Below are 16,483 nucleotides of genomic sequence, written 5' to 3'. Positions count from 1 at the left end.
CTGCCCTTCGTGGGGATGCGTGAAGTGGAATAAATCAGAGAAAGAGAAGTACCAGATGACCACAGTCCTAGGTGGGATGTAGACAAGCCAAGAGAAGCAATAGATAAAAGGAAACGAAAACAAGCCCCAGGGCTCATACCACACACCAGCCCAGGGAACCTGTGGGGCAGGAGCCCCCGGGAGGCGGTCAGAGACTGAGCGGGTGCAGGTGTGGGGACAGGGACACTGAACTAGGAAGAGCTGTGACTCTGCATCCATGAGCTATGCATAGCTATGGGAACTAACGCTATCTCAATTAAATTTTTAAAAGCTATTGGTTTGAGTCCTTTGCCATTAACTAAGTATGGAGCTCGAAAAGTTACATAATCTCTATGGTCTCAGTTTTCTAGCTGTGAAATTGAGAATCGCTTATTTGGGTAGGGTAACCACAAAGGCTAAATAAAATAATAAGGCACAGTGCCTAACACATGGCAAGGAATTTGTTAAGTGTTACTAGTATAAGAGGAAGCTTAAGCAGTAACCAAAACTGGACAAGTTTCTTCACAGAATGGAATCAGTGATTCCAAATTTAAGTGCATCTAATGGACCAGAGCAATAGCACCACAGGTAGGGGGGTTGTCTCATATGTGGCATCTCATGGTCTCCAAAGCCAGTCAGTAATTCCCCCTGAGCACTGCCAGGTGTGCACTCCCCCCCCAAAAAAAAATGCATTCTAGAGACCACAACAGCAATTATTTATGGGTCTTCAGAGGTTTGGGGGGCAGTAGATTCATCTTGGGTAACACTATGAGGTGCTCAGGGGTTACTCCTGACTGTGCTCAGGGATCGCTCCTGGTGGTACTTGGGGGCCGTGGGTGCCAGGAACTGAATCGGGTTCAGTCGCAGGCCAGGCAGACACCTTCACCTCTGTGCTCTCCCTGGCTCACCCCAGCGCTCATGTGTCAGTGATCTTGGCTGCAGTGTGTGTTTCTTCTGGCCCCATTATCAGCTTCCTTCATCCTGGCTCTCAGACAGCCTGTACTTGTTCAATTCACTTTATTTTCTCCTCCCTCTCCTTTGCTTTTGTGTTACACATTTGCTTGTGGCGCTTGCCGGAAACCATACACTGTATATGAGGGAGCGTACAACGGCGGCATCTCGTGCCTGCAACACTGCAGTCCCAAATAAGTACAGCCCTGGGGCCCCATAATTATATTAAGTGCTAACTCCTTTCTTAGTGATTTCTGTTAATCTGCCTCGTGAAAATTAAAATACAAGCTTTAAGAAAGCAGAGGCTGGGAGTCCGAGAGACAGTACAGTGCTTAAAGTACCTGCCTGTGTGCCGCTGACCCAGATTCAGTCCCCAGTACCACATACGATCCCATGAGCAAAACTGGGTGCAACCCAAAATCAAAAAGAAAGAAAAGAAAACTAAGACTAGTATGTGTCTCTGGTGCCCGCTTGAGCAAATCGATGAACAGCAGGACGACAGTGCTACAGTATGTGTCTCGTTCACCAGTATATCTTAGGATCCATCACAGTACCTGGCATTGAGCAACTTAATTGAGTAAATTAATAAATTTTAGTTGTATGAATAAATAATCTCATAAGCAAAGCAACAAACTTACTCCCTCCCATCAAGTGGAAACCAGGCTAGTCAATATATAAAGGTTTTGAAAGGTTTTATTAGAAGTGGTGGTGGAAGTAAAGAAATAGCAGCATTATCTCCATCTCTGGCATCAGGTCTCCTTGATTTAAGATTAACCTACGCAGGACCAGAGAGAGAGGTGTGACACTTGCCCTGCATGCCACTGTATGGCCCTGATCCAAGTTTGAATCCCAGCACCATGTGGTCCCTTGAGCACAGCCAGGGGTGGCCGCGTCCTCCCACACCCCCACCACCAGCACTAAAGTCCACTGTCATAGTGTGTGTGTGTGTGTCTGTGTGTAAGTCATGCAAGAACGTTTGTCAAGGGGCTGGAGCGATAGCACAGCGGGTAGGGCGTTTGCCTTGCATGTGGCCGACCCAGCTTCGATTCCTAGCATCCCATATGGTCCCCTGAGCACTGCCAGGAATAATTCCTGAGCGCAGAGCCAGGAGTAACCCCTGTGCATCGCCAGGTGGGACCCAGAAAGCCAAAAAAAAAAAAAAAGACTGTCAGCTGAAGAAGAAATGAAAGAAAAAATGGTGAATCCATGTTTATATGTATATGTAATTCAGTAGCAGATTGATAACTTCCTTCCCTTCACTGTTACTGAAAATAGAATACAAAACAACAGTGAAGAAATGAGTAGTGTGGTTAGCAAGTGGGCAGAGGGAGCGGAGTCGTAGCGGAGCGGCTTAGAGCTCAGCCTTGCATGAGCGTGGACACAGTCCGAATCCCCATTGTCCACATCCCCTGAGGGCAGTCTTGGCAGTTCTGCTCTCCGTGATTCCCCACGCCACAAGCCATGTTCAGCCGTATGCAAACCTGTGTGCCTGGGCTAGAGTCTGAGCTCCAGAGAGCACAGCCGAGAGTGCAGCTTCAGTACATAACCAGAGTGAGTGTCTCGGCCAAGCGCGTGGCAGCCTAAGTCATCCCGACCACACAGAGGAGGATGACTGATACTGGGGGAGGGGGAACTGAAATGGTAGAAGATCTAAGTAGAAATGTTCCCAAAGAAGGCAGATGAATTGGGGCCAGAGCAATACTACAGGGGGGATGGCATGAGCCTTGTATATGGCTGATCCCGGTTCAATCCCCAGCACCACATCTGGTTCCCTGAACACAGCCAGGAGTAATCCCAGAACACAGAGCCTGGAGCTCCAGGTACCACCGGGGGTGGCCCCAACTCCCCTCCCCAAATAATAGTTGTCTGTCAATTGAATAAGTCAAAGTAATTTGGATAACATATCTGAGTTATGTGGATATGTATTTCATTCATTCATATCTTATAAAATCAAATGCAGGAGCGATAGTAACCTGAGTATAAATAAAGTTGTTTATTTGCAGGGGCCACACCTGGCTGTGCTCAGGGCTTACTCCTGGCTCTCTGCTTAGAGATCCCTCCTGGTGGGGTTCGGGAACCATATGGGGTGCTGGGGATTGAACCCAGGTCTACGACATGCAGCACCTTACCTGTACCCGGTACTGTCTTTGTGCACTTCATTTATATCTCACTTCTCTCCTAAAGTTGCTGCAGGGAGGCTCAGAGACATGACACACTTGCTTGGAATGTGACGAACCATGGTTTGATCCCTGGCACCACAGATGTCCTTGAGCACGACTAGCAGTGATGCCCTGAGCACAGCCAGGTGTGGCCCCCGGCAGAACACAAAAAACACACCCTCTCAGCTGTTTCACAGGACACTTTCTCTGTGTCCTAAAACAGTGTCTCTGTGATAGCTGCCAGCCTAGAGCTGTTTAAGCAGGCCACTTTAAGAGAACACACAAATCATCACATAAAGTGTAGCTACCTAAGAAATAAATTGAACATAAACAACTAATTGGAAAATCAAGTTGACTGAGATTTAAGGCCCAAAAATGACTGAAGTTTTGGACAGGGAACAGGCCAAGGGTAATACAGAATTCAGCAGTCAGTTTCTATAAAATATTATATCAGTTTTGCTTTAATTACATAGTAAAGCCTTTGAGAACAAAGGTAATTACATGATAACTTATGTTACTACTTCCACATTATCTTTTAATAACTACGTAATTAACTTGTCACCACTGTACAGTATATTGTTTGATATTATTCACCATAAAGAGCATTGATAACTGAAATGAATGAGCTGGAATAGGACAAAGAATGGAGGAAACCGTAGGATTATAGCAATCAGGAATTCAGGAGTTTAGTAGACCAGTGATCCAGTTCTTGAGGATTTGAAGCAAGGCCCTAGAGAACACCAACAGAGTCTGAGGGTAGTCATTTCATTTCGAAGACAACAGACAGAATAAAAGTAAACGAGTTTGCCAAGCACGGGACTAGAAAGTGATTTCTGCATAAAGTTTTAAGCACTTTGTTTAAGCATTTTGTTTGGGAAAATTTTTTTTTTACTCTTTTGTTATTGTTGCTTGCTTGGGGTTTTGCACCACCCCCAGCGTACTCAGGGGATGCTTTTGGTTGATGCTCATATGTCACAGTGCTTGGGACTGTGCAGCCTGAGATATCTCTTTTAGTAAATGTCCAGAATTTTGTCACCAAATATAATGAAATGTTATTTCCCAATTCTTATTTTACCAGCATTGAGCTGGTATGTGGCACATCTTGCATAGTGCCAGAAACTCACATTCCCTGCTGTTGGTAATTGTCCAGGGCCAGCGACCTGTCACATCAGAACTGTACCAGTGGAACCAGAGGTTATTCAGGAAGCTAGAACACGTGCTTTGCACGCAGGAGGTTTGAGCACCAGCACTGCAGGATTTTTCCCAAGCACTGCCAGGAAACCCCCAGAGTACTATAAGGTGTGACCCCCCCCCAAAAAAGAGAATCTTCTTACTGGGCCAGGGAGATGGCTCACAGGGTTGGAGCACATGCTTTGCACATGGGAGCCCCGAGTTAGATCCCAGCACCACACAATCCCCCAAGCATTGCTGAGAGGGACCCCCAACCATTCCTGAATATGACCCAAACACAAGAAACAAAAAACAGATGACCCAGCTTGTCCTTGCTTGTCCAAAGAGATAAATTGTTATGTCCACTCAAAAAACTGCATAGAGGGCTTGAGCAATAGTACAGCAGGGAGGGCATTTGCCTTGAACATGGATAACCCAGGTTTGGGAGTGAATCCTGAATGCAGAGCCAGGAGTAACCCCTAAGCATCACTGAGTGTGGCCCAAAAGCATGTATATAGAGATACACACATGTATACATATATTTTTATGTATTTATTTCATTTATAGTTTGTAAAACTTAGAAGCTAGCATTATGTCCTCCAGTGGTGATTCAATATGCCGTATAAGATGGTGCATTTGGGAACAAAATAAAATGAGAAGACAGGGACACTTCTTCTGTGGAAGACACAGAAATGTAGCACAGTAAATGAAAGACGCAATCTGGGAAGGCTGCAAATGTGAGGCTGTGACTTCCTGAAAGTGGTGGGACCCTGAGGCAGAACAAGGGTCAGTGGTTTCCAAGAGCGGGGGGAGTTGGGAGTGAGGATGAGTACGGCGGGGGGTGGGGGGGACATATGGGATATTTAGAACAGTGAACCCTCCCCCTTTGTATGGTATTATAATGGTACATGCAGATCACTGTACACGTTTCCAGTCCCCTAGAATGTACAAAACGAAGAGTGAGCCCTAATATAAATCAGAGACTTTCATAATGAGCCAATAAGGGTTTATCAGTTACAACACACTAATTCAAGTTTAAGAGAGGGGATACTGAGCAGGAATATGGCCCTCTCTGTACCTTGTATTCAATTTTCCTAGAAGTCCAAAACGACTTCACATAAAATAACATAGTAAATTACATTTTTGAGCCAAAGTCAAAAGTCTTTCTTCTGGGGCTGGCAATAGCACAGCAGATAGGGCGTTTGCCTTGCGCACGGCCGACCCGGGTTTGATTCCCAGCATCCCATATGGTCCCCTGAGCACGGCCAGGAGTAATTCCTGAGTGCATGAGCCAGGAGTAACCCCTGAGCATCGCCAGGTGCGATTTAAAAAAACAAAACAAAACAAAAAGTCTGTCTTCTGCCACACCACTTTGCCAGTATCTGCAGTTGGTGCCTACGCCCTGGGTTTCACATCTTGATCAGTTACAATATTCAAAGGTGCTAGACACAGTTCTACCTATGTCTTGAGTCAGTGACCTCACCAAGCTTCGTTTCCATCCTCTCACGGGATAAACAGCTACCCCATTCAAGTACACTGATCCTTTCTGCCTAATTCTATCAGGAATTCTCCCGCAGTCCCTGCCCACAACGCATTGGTCCTTGCAATTTCCATTTCAAAAGATGCAGGCTGATTCACTTGGCATCTTGCTTCTATAGATGTAGACTTTCGTTTGGGAAAGAAAGACTGTGCTGGGGTTCCCTCAGAAGCCTCCTAAGAGGCGCTGGTTCTCCTTGTATTTCTCTTAGCCTGAGAGTACAAAAGTATGACGCTTTCCTTTAGGGATGCTCTAAGAAGACTGACCGATTCCACTACTCTTAGACTGGTGCTTACACTAACAGACTTCATGGAAAGCTCTCTTCCCAAGAGGCTGCAAGCATTAACAAATCCCAAAGACATGAGAGGAAAATGTTAGAAGAAAATATCACTTAAGTGAAATTCTTGAATGAATTGTGCTTAATAATAATCTGAATGTTCCTAAATGTTCCCACGTCATTCTTTCAAACAATGCTTCTGGCTTTTTTTTCCCTGATCAGAGTAAATATTGCTATTGTAGAATATTCGGTGTCTTTTTTTAAACATATGCACAATGATTGCTTTTTTACTATTTGAAATTAGAATATTTCTAAAATATAATCCATAGGCCTGGCTGTAGACTGGAAAAAATGGAAGGAATACATGTAGGAATTGAGAAATAGTAGAGTTGAAAATTAGCCTCTGGGGGGATAGTACAGTGGGTAGGGCTCTTGTCTTGCATGTGGCCTGCCTGGGTTCTATCCCCGACACTCCGTATGAGCCCTGAGCACACCCAGGAGTGACCCCCAAGAGCAGAACCAGGTGTGATCCCTGAGCACATCTGGATATGACCCCTAACAAACTAAAAGAGAAAGAAAATTAGCCTCAGGGTCCAAGCAGTTGTACAACAGGTAGGGCACTTGCCTTGCACACACCCACCCGAGTTTGATCCCGGTACCCAGCATGGTCCCCCAAGACCTGCTAGGAGTGATCCCTGAGTGTAGAACCAGGAGTAAACCCTGCATACCACCAGGTGTGGCCCCACCAAAATTAATTAATTAAAATGAAATTAGCATCTGCAGTAGCACTCTGGTCTGCCTCTGCAGCTCTTGTGTAACTCTGCAGTCATTTCCGAAGAGAACATTTCTAACAGTATCGCCCGACCTTCCCCTGCATCCTCGCAAGGCCGCGGGCACCTGTTGAGATTTCGCCCCTCAGAGCAGAGCTTGCCACCGAGCGTCCTTGGCGCTCCTAGAGAAGGAATTAGTGGCAAGCGGGCGGTCCACACCTCGCACCCAGAGGCTTTCACCTGAGTGAGAGAGCCGCCTTCAGCGGGACAGCAGCCCCTGACAGCCCTGCCCTGTCACGTATGAAATAGGGAACAGAAACTCCCGTCAGTGAACGCTTGCAATGAAAATTTGGAACATGTCTGAAATTTTAATCAGGGAGGGGGAAAAAAAATCAATCCTCAAAGGAATCAATTCTGCAGGCCCAGAGGTGGCTTCCTGCCAAGGAATGCGAACAAAGGAACACGACCTGGCCCTGCTGGATGGAGCCACTTGCTCGTGATTAGGGTGGGCCGGGGGGAGCGTGAGAGGAAGCTGGAGGATGTTCTGGTAAACATGCCGTGGGGTGCCTGGTGCCCGGGACTGCTGACAGCAGTATCTGCAGCTGAGCGGGAGCCAGAACTGCTCACTCTTTCGACCCACTCCCCCCTCAGCTGCTCCACCCCCACAAGGTGTGTGCTTGTTACTTGACAAAGTCAGTGAGTCCGGGAGTAGCTGAGGTATTTAATGGATCTGGCTTTACGGTGAGCTCAACTTCAGTTCTTATTGAATTTATTTTGTTGTTGTTTTGCGGGGGTTACACCCAGCAGTGCTCAGGAGTAGCTCTGTGCTCAGGAGTAACCCCTAGCAGTGCTCAGGAGACCATATGCAGAACCAGGAATCGAACCAAGGTCAGCCAGGTGCGAGCCAAGGGCTTTCAGGCCTACATCTTCACTTACAAAGGCTCGTGCAGACTGGTATCTTGCAGGGACTAGACGTCTTTGTTCTGCTCTTTTATACCTTCTCCAGATGTCAGAGATCCTTTTTCAGACCTTCTGGTTTGGCCTCATGCTCTGTAACTTCAGAGCCCTGCTAGGCAGTTTGCTCTCCAGCAGCCAAGAAGGGAAAGTCCTGTTCGGAGAGGACTCGTGTACGAAAGCAGGGCAATGTTAGTTAGCAAGCATATCTGGCTGAAGGGTAAACACTGCTGTTTTCAGTGGTTTTGTTTGTTAGGGTTTTTTTGTTGTTTAACATCTCTTTTTGTTTGTTTGGTTGGTTGTTTGGTTTGGGGGCCACCCCAGCTGTGTTTACTCCTGTCTCTGTGCTCAGGATCATTCATGGTTGACCCAGGGGACCAAATAGGGTGTTGGGGGTTGAACCCAGGCTGACTGCATGCAAGGCAAACACTCTGAGCCTGTACTATCGCTCCAGCCCCAAGCTTCTTTTCCCTGTAGTAGGGGCCACACCTGGAGTGCTGTGACAGAAGGGTCCATCCAGGGCCCCTCCTTCTCAGTCCTGTTGGCCCAGTCGTGCAGGCTTGATGGTTTGGCGATCAGACCCAGCAGCTCTGCCACCAGCCCTGTCTCCCTGGTCACTCTCTTTGCTTTTTTCTCGAGATCACATTGGTTCGTGGTGGGTAAGTGTTTCTGTGTTTCCGAGTACAGCATTGCCGCACCCCCTGCAGTGCCAGTGGGGCTCCGCCACAGCCCAGGGACACTTTCAGCTCGCTCCCTGCTACCCTTCAAAACCTCAGCTTTTGTGGTCAGATTCATAGGGTGGGTTTTATTGCACATTTGTTCTCATTTTATTTCTTTGTAGATCACATACAAGAGATATTAACTAGAAAAATTAATTTTTTGAGGCACCACAATTTATTACTTTAAATGAAAGGATCTTATGCATGCAGTGTTCCGACACCTCTTCTAGCTGGGTATTATTCCATTCATGTAGATAACCCTACCTTCCTGCCTCCCTCTTTCCTTCCCTCCGGAAGGGCAGTGGTCTGAGTCACTCCTGGGCAAGGTGGGGCTGCACCTGCTCTATGCTCAGCGGCTACTCGTGGCAGCTTTCAGGGGACTGTGCAGTGCTGAGGTGTCCTGCATGCAGAGCATGTGCCCCATCCTTTGGGCCACCTCTCCAGCCCCACACTCCACATCTCATCCACCCCCCTGCCTTCGGACACACAGGCATTTCCAGATCTTGACATTTGTCAGTAGACCTGCATTGAACGTGGTTGTGCATATATTTTTCTTAATTAGTATATTTTGCCTTTTAGTTAGACAGTGGAAGTAGGATTTCTGAATCATAAGGTAATTCTGTTATTTATTTGTTTGTTTGTTTTGGCTTTGGGGCCACACCCAGCTGTGCTGATTCCTGCCTCTCTGCCTCTGTGCTCAGGAATCACTTCTGGCAAGATTTGTGGCACCACATTTGGTATCAGGGATTGAACCCAAGTCAGCCTGTACAAGGCAAGAGCCCTTCCCGCTATGCTATCTGTCCAGTCCCTATTTTTAATTCGTTGAGGACTCCAGTCCCACCAACATTTTCATTGGTGTGAGGATGTGCCTCCTTGTTCCTGTGTGTTTCCCTTACAGTCAGTGATGGTAGCATTTTTTCATGTTCCTATTGCCCTTTGATCAAGTGTCTGCTTGTTGCTTCTCATATTTTTATGGATTGTTTTCTTGTTGTTGTATTTTGTGAATTCTTTATAGTACCTGGGTATTAGCCCTTTGTCAGTTTCATGTTATGGGGATATTTTTTTACCATTTAGTAAGTGGTCCTGCATTTGTTTGCTTGATATTTTGATTTCTTTTGTCTTGATATTTTTGGTTTGGGGGCCACGCCTGGAGGTGTTGGAGGGGAGATGCCGCCACCCTCGGGATCAGCTCAGGCTCCCACGTGCAGAGCATGTGTCCAGGCCCCGTGAGCCTTCTCCTCGTCCAGATGTCTGTGTTTTAATGAAAGTTTCTTTCACTCCACAGATGCTTTTTAGTTTGACACTTCAGTTTATTTTCTTTCCCAGTGCAATTCAGATCACTAAAGAAACCACTAAAGTCAAGAGCTGGAGTGTTTTGCCTGTTTTCTTATCTGCATTTTATTGATTTGGGTCTAACAGCTAAGTCCTTAATCCACTTTGTGTTAACCTTTGTGAACAGTGTGAAATATCAGTTTGATCTCATTCTTTTTGTTGTTATTTTGGTTTGGTGGGGGGGGCACATGTGGCAGTGCTCACGGTTCCCTAGCTCAGTGCTCAGGGTGCCATGTGGTACGAGGGATCACAGCCAGAGTCCCCACATGCAAAGCCTGTGCTCGTGCACACAGTTAACCGCCTACCCGCCCCCGCCCGTTTCATTCTTTTTAAGTGCCTAGCCAATTTTCCCAGCACCTTTTGTTGAAAGATCTTTCTTCTCTACATTATGCTCTTGACTTCTTTATAAATTATCCATATATCTGCAGGGGTGGGGGTATAGCTGGACTCTCAGTGCTAATCCATAGCTCTGAGTGTCAGTATCTATTCCATTACCACACTGTTTTACTACAGCTTTGTAGCTTTATAGTGTAGTTAAAAGTGCCTCCTGTCTTCTGTTTTCTCAAGTTTCCTATAAGTATATGGAGAGTTTCATAGTTTTATACAGTTTTAGTAGTAGTTTGTGTCCTTGAAGAATTACTGGATTGCAGCAAATGTATATAATACTTTGGATTGGGTTGGTCATTTTAACCATGTTTGTTCTTTGAATCCATAGTATGGAATATTTTTCCCTTTCATTGGGTCTTCCATTTCATTAAATAGTGATTCACAGATTTTAATGTCTTTTGCCTCATCTGTGAATTTCTAGGTACTTGATTTGCAGAAGAAAATTTTAATTCTTTCTCTTGTCGTTCATAGATTGCATGTAGAAATGCACAGATTTTTGTGCCACTTTACTATATTAGATTATTGTTTCTAATAGCTTTTTTAATTGAGTCTTTAGAACTTTTCGTATGTATTATCATGTCACCTTGCAACATTTCTCTAAATTCAAATAAAATGTTGTGCATTTGGGGGAGCAGAGGGATTTGGGGTTCACATCCAGTGGTGCTTGGAGGCTGCCCTCAGTGTCAGCCTGGAGTACTGGCGGGGGGGAGGGGGGCAGGTGTTACTTCCAGAAATGCTTGGGGCCCTCCAGGGCTACTCCCAGTGGTGCTTAAGGGACAGTGTGGTCCTGAGATCCAGCCATGGTCTACCACACTCAAGGCAAGCACCATCTTTGACTGTCTCTCCAGTCCCCCAAGGTGTTTTTTTTTTTAATATAGCTTGAGTAAACTAATGATTTAAATGGAAACTTTTTGCGGGTTGTTTTTTTTTGGGGGGGGGGCACACTGTTCAGGGATCACTCCTGGTGGTGCTGGGGGGAGGAGGGATTATATCTGGTGCCAGGAATCGAACCTGGGTCTGCCTTATCCTCTCTCTCCCTCCATCCCTCTCTCTCTCTCTCTCTCTCTCTCTCTCTCTCTCTCTCTCTCTCTCTCTCTCTCTCTCTCTCTCTCTCTCTTCCCCCCCTCTGTCCCTCCCTCCCTCTCTCTCTTTTCCCTCTTCTCTCTCTCTCTCCCTCCCTCCCTCTCTCTCCTCTCTCTCTTCTCTCTTTCTCTCCTCTCTCTCTTCTCTATCTCTCCTCTCTCTTCTCTCTCTCTCCCCCCCTAAATAGAAACTTTTAAAAAGCATTTTGGGGAAATATCATATTAAGTTAAATACAACAAAGAGAAAAGAACAAATACAAGATGGTCCCACTCATCTGAGCTACCTGGAGCAGTCAGATTCACAGAGACTGGAAGAACTGCTGTTTGAAGAGTTGGGCTGGAGTGGGAATAGAGCCTTAGCGTAGAATGAATGTTGAGTTTCTGTTCCTAAAGTCAAGAAAGTGATTGTTACATGCAATATTGCAATTATGCTTCATACCAAGAACAATGTATCAAAATGATCAAAAGTACATTGTAGGGTCTGTGGAGACATGATCTCAAAGAACTAGAGCTCATGCCTGGCATGGGAATGAACCCCAAGTTTGATCTCCAACACTGCCTGGTCCCCCAGGCACTTACAGGTGTGGCCCCCAAGCAAAACTAAGGAGAAGATATGGGGGCTGGAGAGATAGTGCAGAGGTTAAGTCACTCTCCTTGCATGCAGCCAGTTTGCATCCCCGCACCACACATGTTCCCCTTAGACTGCCAGGAAGAATCCCTGAGCATTGCCAGATGTGGCCCCAAAAGCAGAAAAATGTTTTCAAAGTACATTTTAATTGTACACAATTTAAAAAGTTATGTGAGTGGCTTGAGGATATAGATCAGCAGTAGAGCACTTGCCTTGCATATATTTTACAAGGAAGAGTTACATGTGCATGTGTGTGTGTGTGTGTTTTCCTAGAACTAAAGCCAGGATGTCACATATGTAAAGCACAAACAAATGAGCCACATCCCTGGCCTAATTCTATTTTGAGGGAATGAGGAGGGAGCAAGACCCAGTTGTGCTCCGGGCTTACTCCTGGCTCTGCACTCAGTATCACTCCTGGTAGGGGGAGAGCCTGGCCTGGTTCTTTAAATATGTTTCCTTTGTTTAAACTATTACACACAGCTTATAAAATTCACATCAATTATTTTTGTAAGTTCCATTTATAATTGGTTTCATAACATCCGTAGTTCGTCTGCCTTGGTTTTTAAAGAGATTCCTTAGACATGGCGTTCACCTGGGGCAGAGGTCGGAGCGAGCGCTGGCACGGCCCTCGGCCAACGGCTGGCTCTTCTCTGGGAAGTGAGGATGCTGGCACTCGGGCTTCACAAAAATATTTCATAAACACAAGTTTTTCTTTCTTCTCACAGAGATCATACCAGGAGGAATGAGGAAAACAGATGTTGCTTCTAAGGCTTCTAGTGGCCGTGTTTCCATTGTAAGCTGATCTGACTCTGAATTTGGCATCTGCTCCCGTTACTGCGGGCTGAGCATTTTAATCTTGTAGATGGACTGAAAGTTAATATTGACCTTTGACTGCTACCTGAAAATTCAGTGATAAAAAACTGTTACAGAGAGAGAGAGAGAGAGAGAGAGAGAGAGAGAGAGAGAGATTTAACATTCTAAGCAAACAGATTCAAAATACATCACTCCATTAACCAAATTAACTTTCGTTTGGTGGAGAATACTTATTTATTTGATGAGATGCAAAGCATGACATCTAATGGGGAAGGAAACCCTGCACGGCCAGAATATAGGAGAGAAGGACATAAATCTCCAACAGTGCTCCCAACAGCCATCAGTGAACCCACACCCCACACAGCTCCTTCCCACCCAGTGCCCCCCAGGGCCGCCCAGGACCCTGGGGACAGCCCAGGAATCCGGCAACGGGAGACTTTCTCTTGCTCCTGCTCTGAGTGAGCAGAGTCTGGCAGCTCAGGTTTCCCAGCGGAAGCAGCCCCATATTCTCCTGTTCCTGGCCTGCCTGACTTGTAACTACAATACCTTTTTGTACAGTTTGATGGCATGGAGTGACCTTTGATGAGCTATATATATACTAAAAGTGTAAAGTGTTAGAATTGTGGACAAGTGCACACATCCCCAAAGCCATTACTGGCCACCTATGTGCATTCTGGGGTGAACTGCCATCTGCAGACAAATTCGGGGTGAATATTTGCTTTCATTTGCCTTGGGTTAAATGCCTGTTGATGGAATGACTGAGTCATGTGGTAAGTGTAGGCTTTTTGTTCGTTTGTTTGGGGGTCACACCTTGTGGTGCTCTGGGCTTCTGACTCTGCTGGTGGATCGGTCCTGATGGGTACCAGGATCAAACCCAGGTCTGTCACATCAGCCGCATGCAAGCGCCTTACCTGATGTACTATCTCTCTGGCCCCTTACTAGCTTTTTATTTAAGGGTAGGGTGCTGGGGGGTACTGGGTGGTGGAGTTCAGTTTATTTCAAGTTACACCCTGCTGTGCTTGGAGGCTGTTTCTGGCTCTGTGTTCAAGAGTGATCCCGGAGATGGGGCTGGAGCGATAGCACAGCGGGTAGGGCATTTGCCTTGCACGCAGCCGACCCGGGTTCGATTCCCAGCATCCCATATGGTCCCCTGAGCACCGCCAGGGGTAATTCCTGAGTGCAGAGCCAGGAGTAACCCCTGTGCATCGCCGGGTGTGACCCAAAAAGTGAAAAAAAAAAAAAAAGAGTGATCCTGGAGAGGGGCGGGAAGGAAACTGGGGACATTGGTGAAGGGAAGTGGACACTGTTGAAGAGATTGGTCCTCGGTCATTGTATGTGTACAAGGCAATTTCGGTCACACATGGCAATGCTCAGGACTGACTCCTAGCTCTGCACTCAGGAATTACTCCTGGCAGTACTCGGGGGACCATATGGGATGCTGGGGATCGAACCCAGGTTGGCCGCATGCAAGGCAAACGCCCTACCCACTGTACTACCGCTCCATCCCCAGCCCCTGTTCTTAACCCTGGCCTTGACAAATGTTTTCCCAAACTGCCCTAGTCTTTCTCATGTTATTCCATTCATCTCTGTATGAGAGTTCCAGTTGGTCTACACCCTTGTCAGCATTTGGTATTAGCAGTCTTCTTAATTTTAGCCATTTTAATACATGGTAATGGTATTCTATTTTTAATTTTTATTTCTCAAATGAATGTTGCACATTTTATATGCTTTTATGATATGTATTTATCTCCTTTGCTAAATTGTTTTTGTTCATCTTTCACTCATTTTTATTGGGTTGCTTCTTGGTATTGGGGTATTGACTTTGTCAGTGTTCACCTTGCTTTTTCCGTCATAGAAATTTATGCTTTTTGATTCTTGTTTAAGAAATCTTCAGTAAATTCAAAATCACTGAGAGTGTCTATTCTCATAGTTAAACACTTGATGCACTTAAGTTAATTTTTGTAGATAATTTAAAGCAAGAGTTGAAGTGTTACAGGGCCAGCGCAATAGTACAGTGGGCATTTGTCTTACACACAGCCAACCTGTATTCAATTTCTGGCATCCCATATGGTGCCCCTAGCACCATCAGGAATAATTCCTAAGTGCAGAGCCAGGGGTAACTCCTGAGCATCACCGGGTATGCCCCCCACAATAATAAAGAATAGTGGAAATGTTGGGGTTCAGTTTTTTTGCCTATATAAGGCACTCAACTATCCTAAGACCATTTGATTAAAAGATTATTCGGGGGAGTCAGGGACCAAGAAGATAATATACGGGTTAAGCCACATGCCTTCCATTCAGTAGAACCTGATCCAATCCTAGCACCACATAATCCTCTTGAGTATCACAGGATGTAACCCTCAAGGCACAAACCATCAGGGTGGTCCCCAAATAAGTAAACTGAAAAGATTTTCTTTCTCCTGTTGAATTGTTTTGGTATCCTTGTCAAAAAACGAACTTACCTTATTGAAGTATTGGGTGTTTTGTTTTTGTTTTGGTAACCTGTTAATGCTCGGGGGTTACTCCTGGCTCTGAACTTAGGACATACTCCTGGTGGTGCACAGACCCTATGAGATGCCAAGGATCAAACCCAGATCAAGTGCTTACAAGGCAAACACCTTGCCTGCTGTACTTTCTCCATCCCTGAACTAGGTTTTTTTTCTCTAAGAAAATCCTGCTTCTGGGACTAGAGAGGCTTGACATTTAACATAGGTTATTGCACTTGCCAAGGTTGAGACTGTAGCTGTGACACTAGTTAAAATTCAACCCTTCCAGCCCACAACACTGTTGGATGTGACCACTATGAAGCAGATAAACAAGCATATAAACAAGCTGCTATATGTCTGGCAACCTTGCTTTGGGTATTTATACAAAGAATATGAACACAACAAAACACATAGACCCTGACAACAGAATACTGGTTGCTAGGAGGGAAGTGGGTACAAGAAGCAGAGGGAGGAGGTTGGCTGGTAGTGGATGAGATGGACACTGGGTGGGAGGTGTGATGCGGTATATACAGTCACCGGGATAAGGAAGAGGAGGGAAGGGAAGCAGAGGTGACCTCCGGTTTTCTGAGTGTGGATTGTACTTGCGCTTACTAACCTTGAATTCCTAGAATGCCCCCATGCTCGTGATTTATTACCTTTTTAAGTATTAGGCCTTGTAAAATTTTATCTAAACTATTTGCTTCTAGTTTTATGAGTAATAGTAGTCTTCTGCTTGCTCTTCAGACTTTGGTGTCAGAGCAATGCTGGGCTCAGTGGGAGGCTTCCCTTCTCTTTCCAGAGTTCTCAAGTATCCATGTAGCATCGACTGTTTTTTTCCTTTGATGTTTGATCAAGTTCATCAGGAACACTCCTGAGATTGCAGTTATCTTTATAGGAAACTTTTAAACTGTAAAATAAACATATTTAACAGATAAATGGTTATTCTGGTTCTCTTTCTTCCTGAGTAAGCTTTGCTAACCTTATGCCTTTCTAGGAATTTGTCCAATTCATCAATCTTGTAAAATCTACTGGCATAGTTCTTAATGCACTAATGTTACTGTCCTTTTGGTATATATGTGGGAACTTTATTATCATCTTCTTCATTCCTAGTATTATTAATTCCAGTCTTCTATTTTTTTTTTTCTTTCTCTTTCTTCCTAAGTAATTAATTTTATCCTGCATGGCCTCTCAGTTCCATCT

General features: G+C 45.4%; 1 protein-coding gene across 3 annotated transcripts in view; it reads left to right on the top strand.

Moving 5' to 3' along the window:
* Positions 1-16,483, top strand: part of ADK (adenosine kinase) — a 481,956-nt gene that overhangs the window by 464,342 nt on the left and 1,131 nt on the right. The window lies entirely within an intron of this gene.

Source organism: Sorex araneus, chromosome 3, assembly GCF_027595985.1.
Source record: "Sorex araneus isolate mSorAra2 chromosome 3, mSorAra2.pri, whole genome shotgun sequence".
NCBI classification, from domain to species: domain Eukaryota; kingdom Metazoa; phylum Chordata; class Mammalia; order Eulipotyphla; family Soricidae; genus Sorex; species Sorex araneus.
This window is presented reverse-complemented; position numbering and strand designations above follow the sequence as displayed.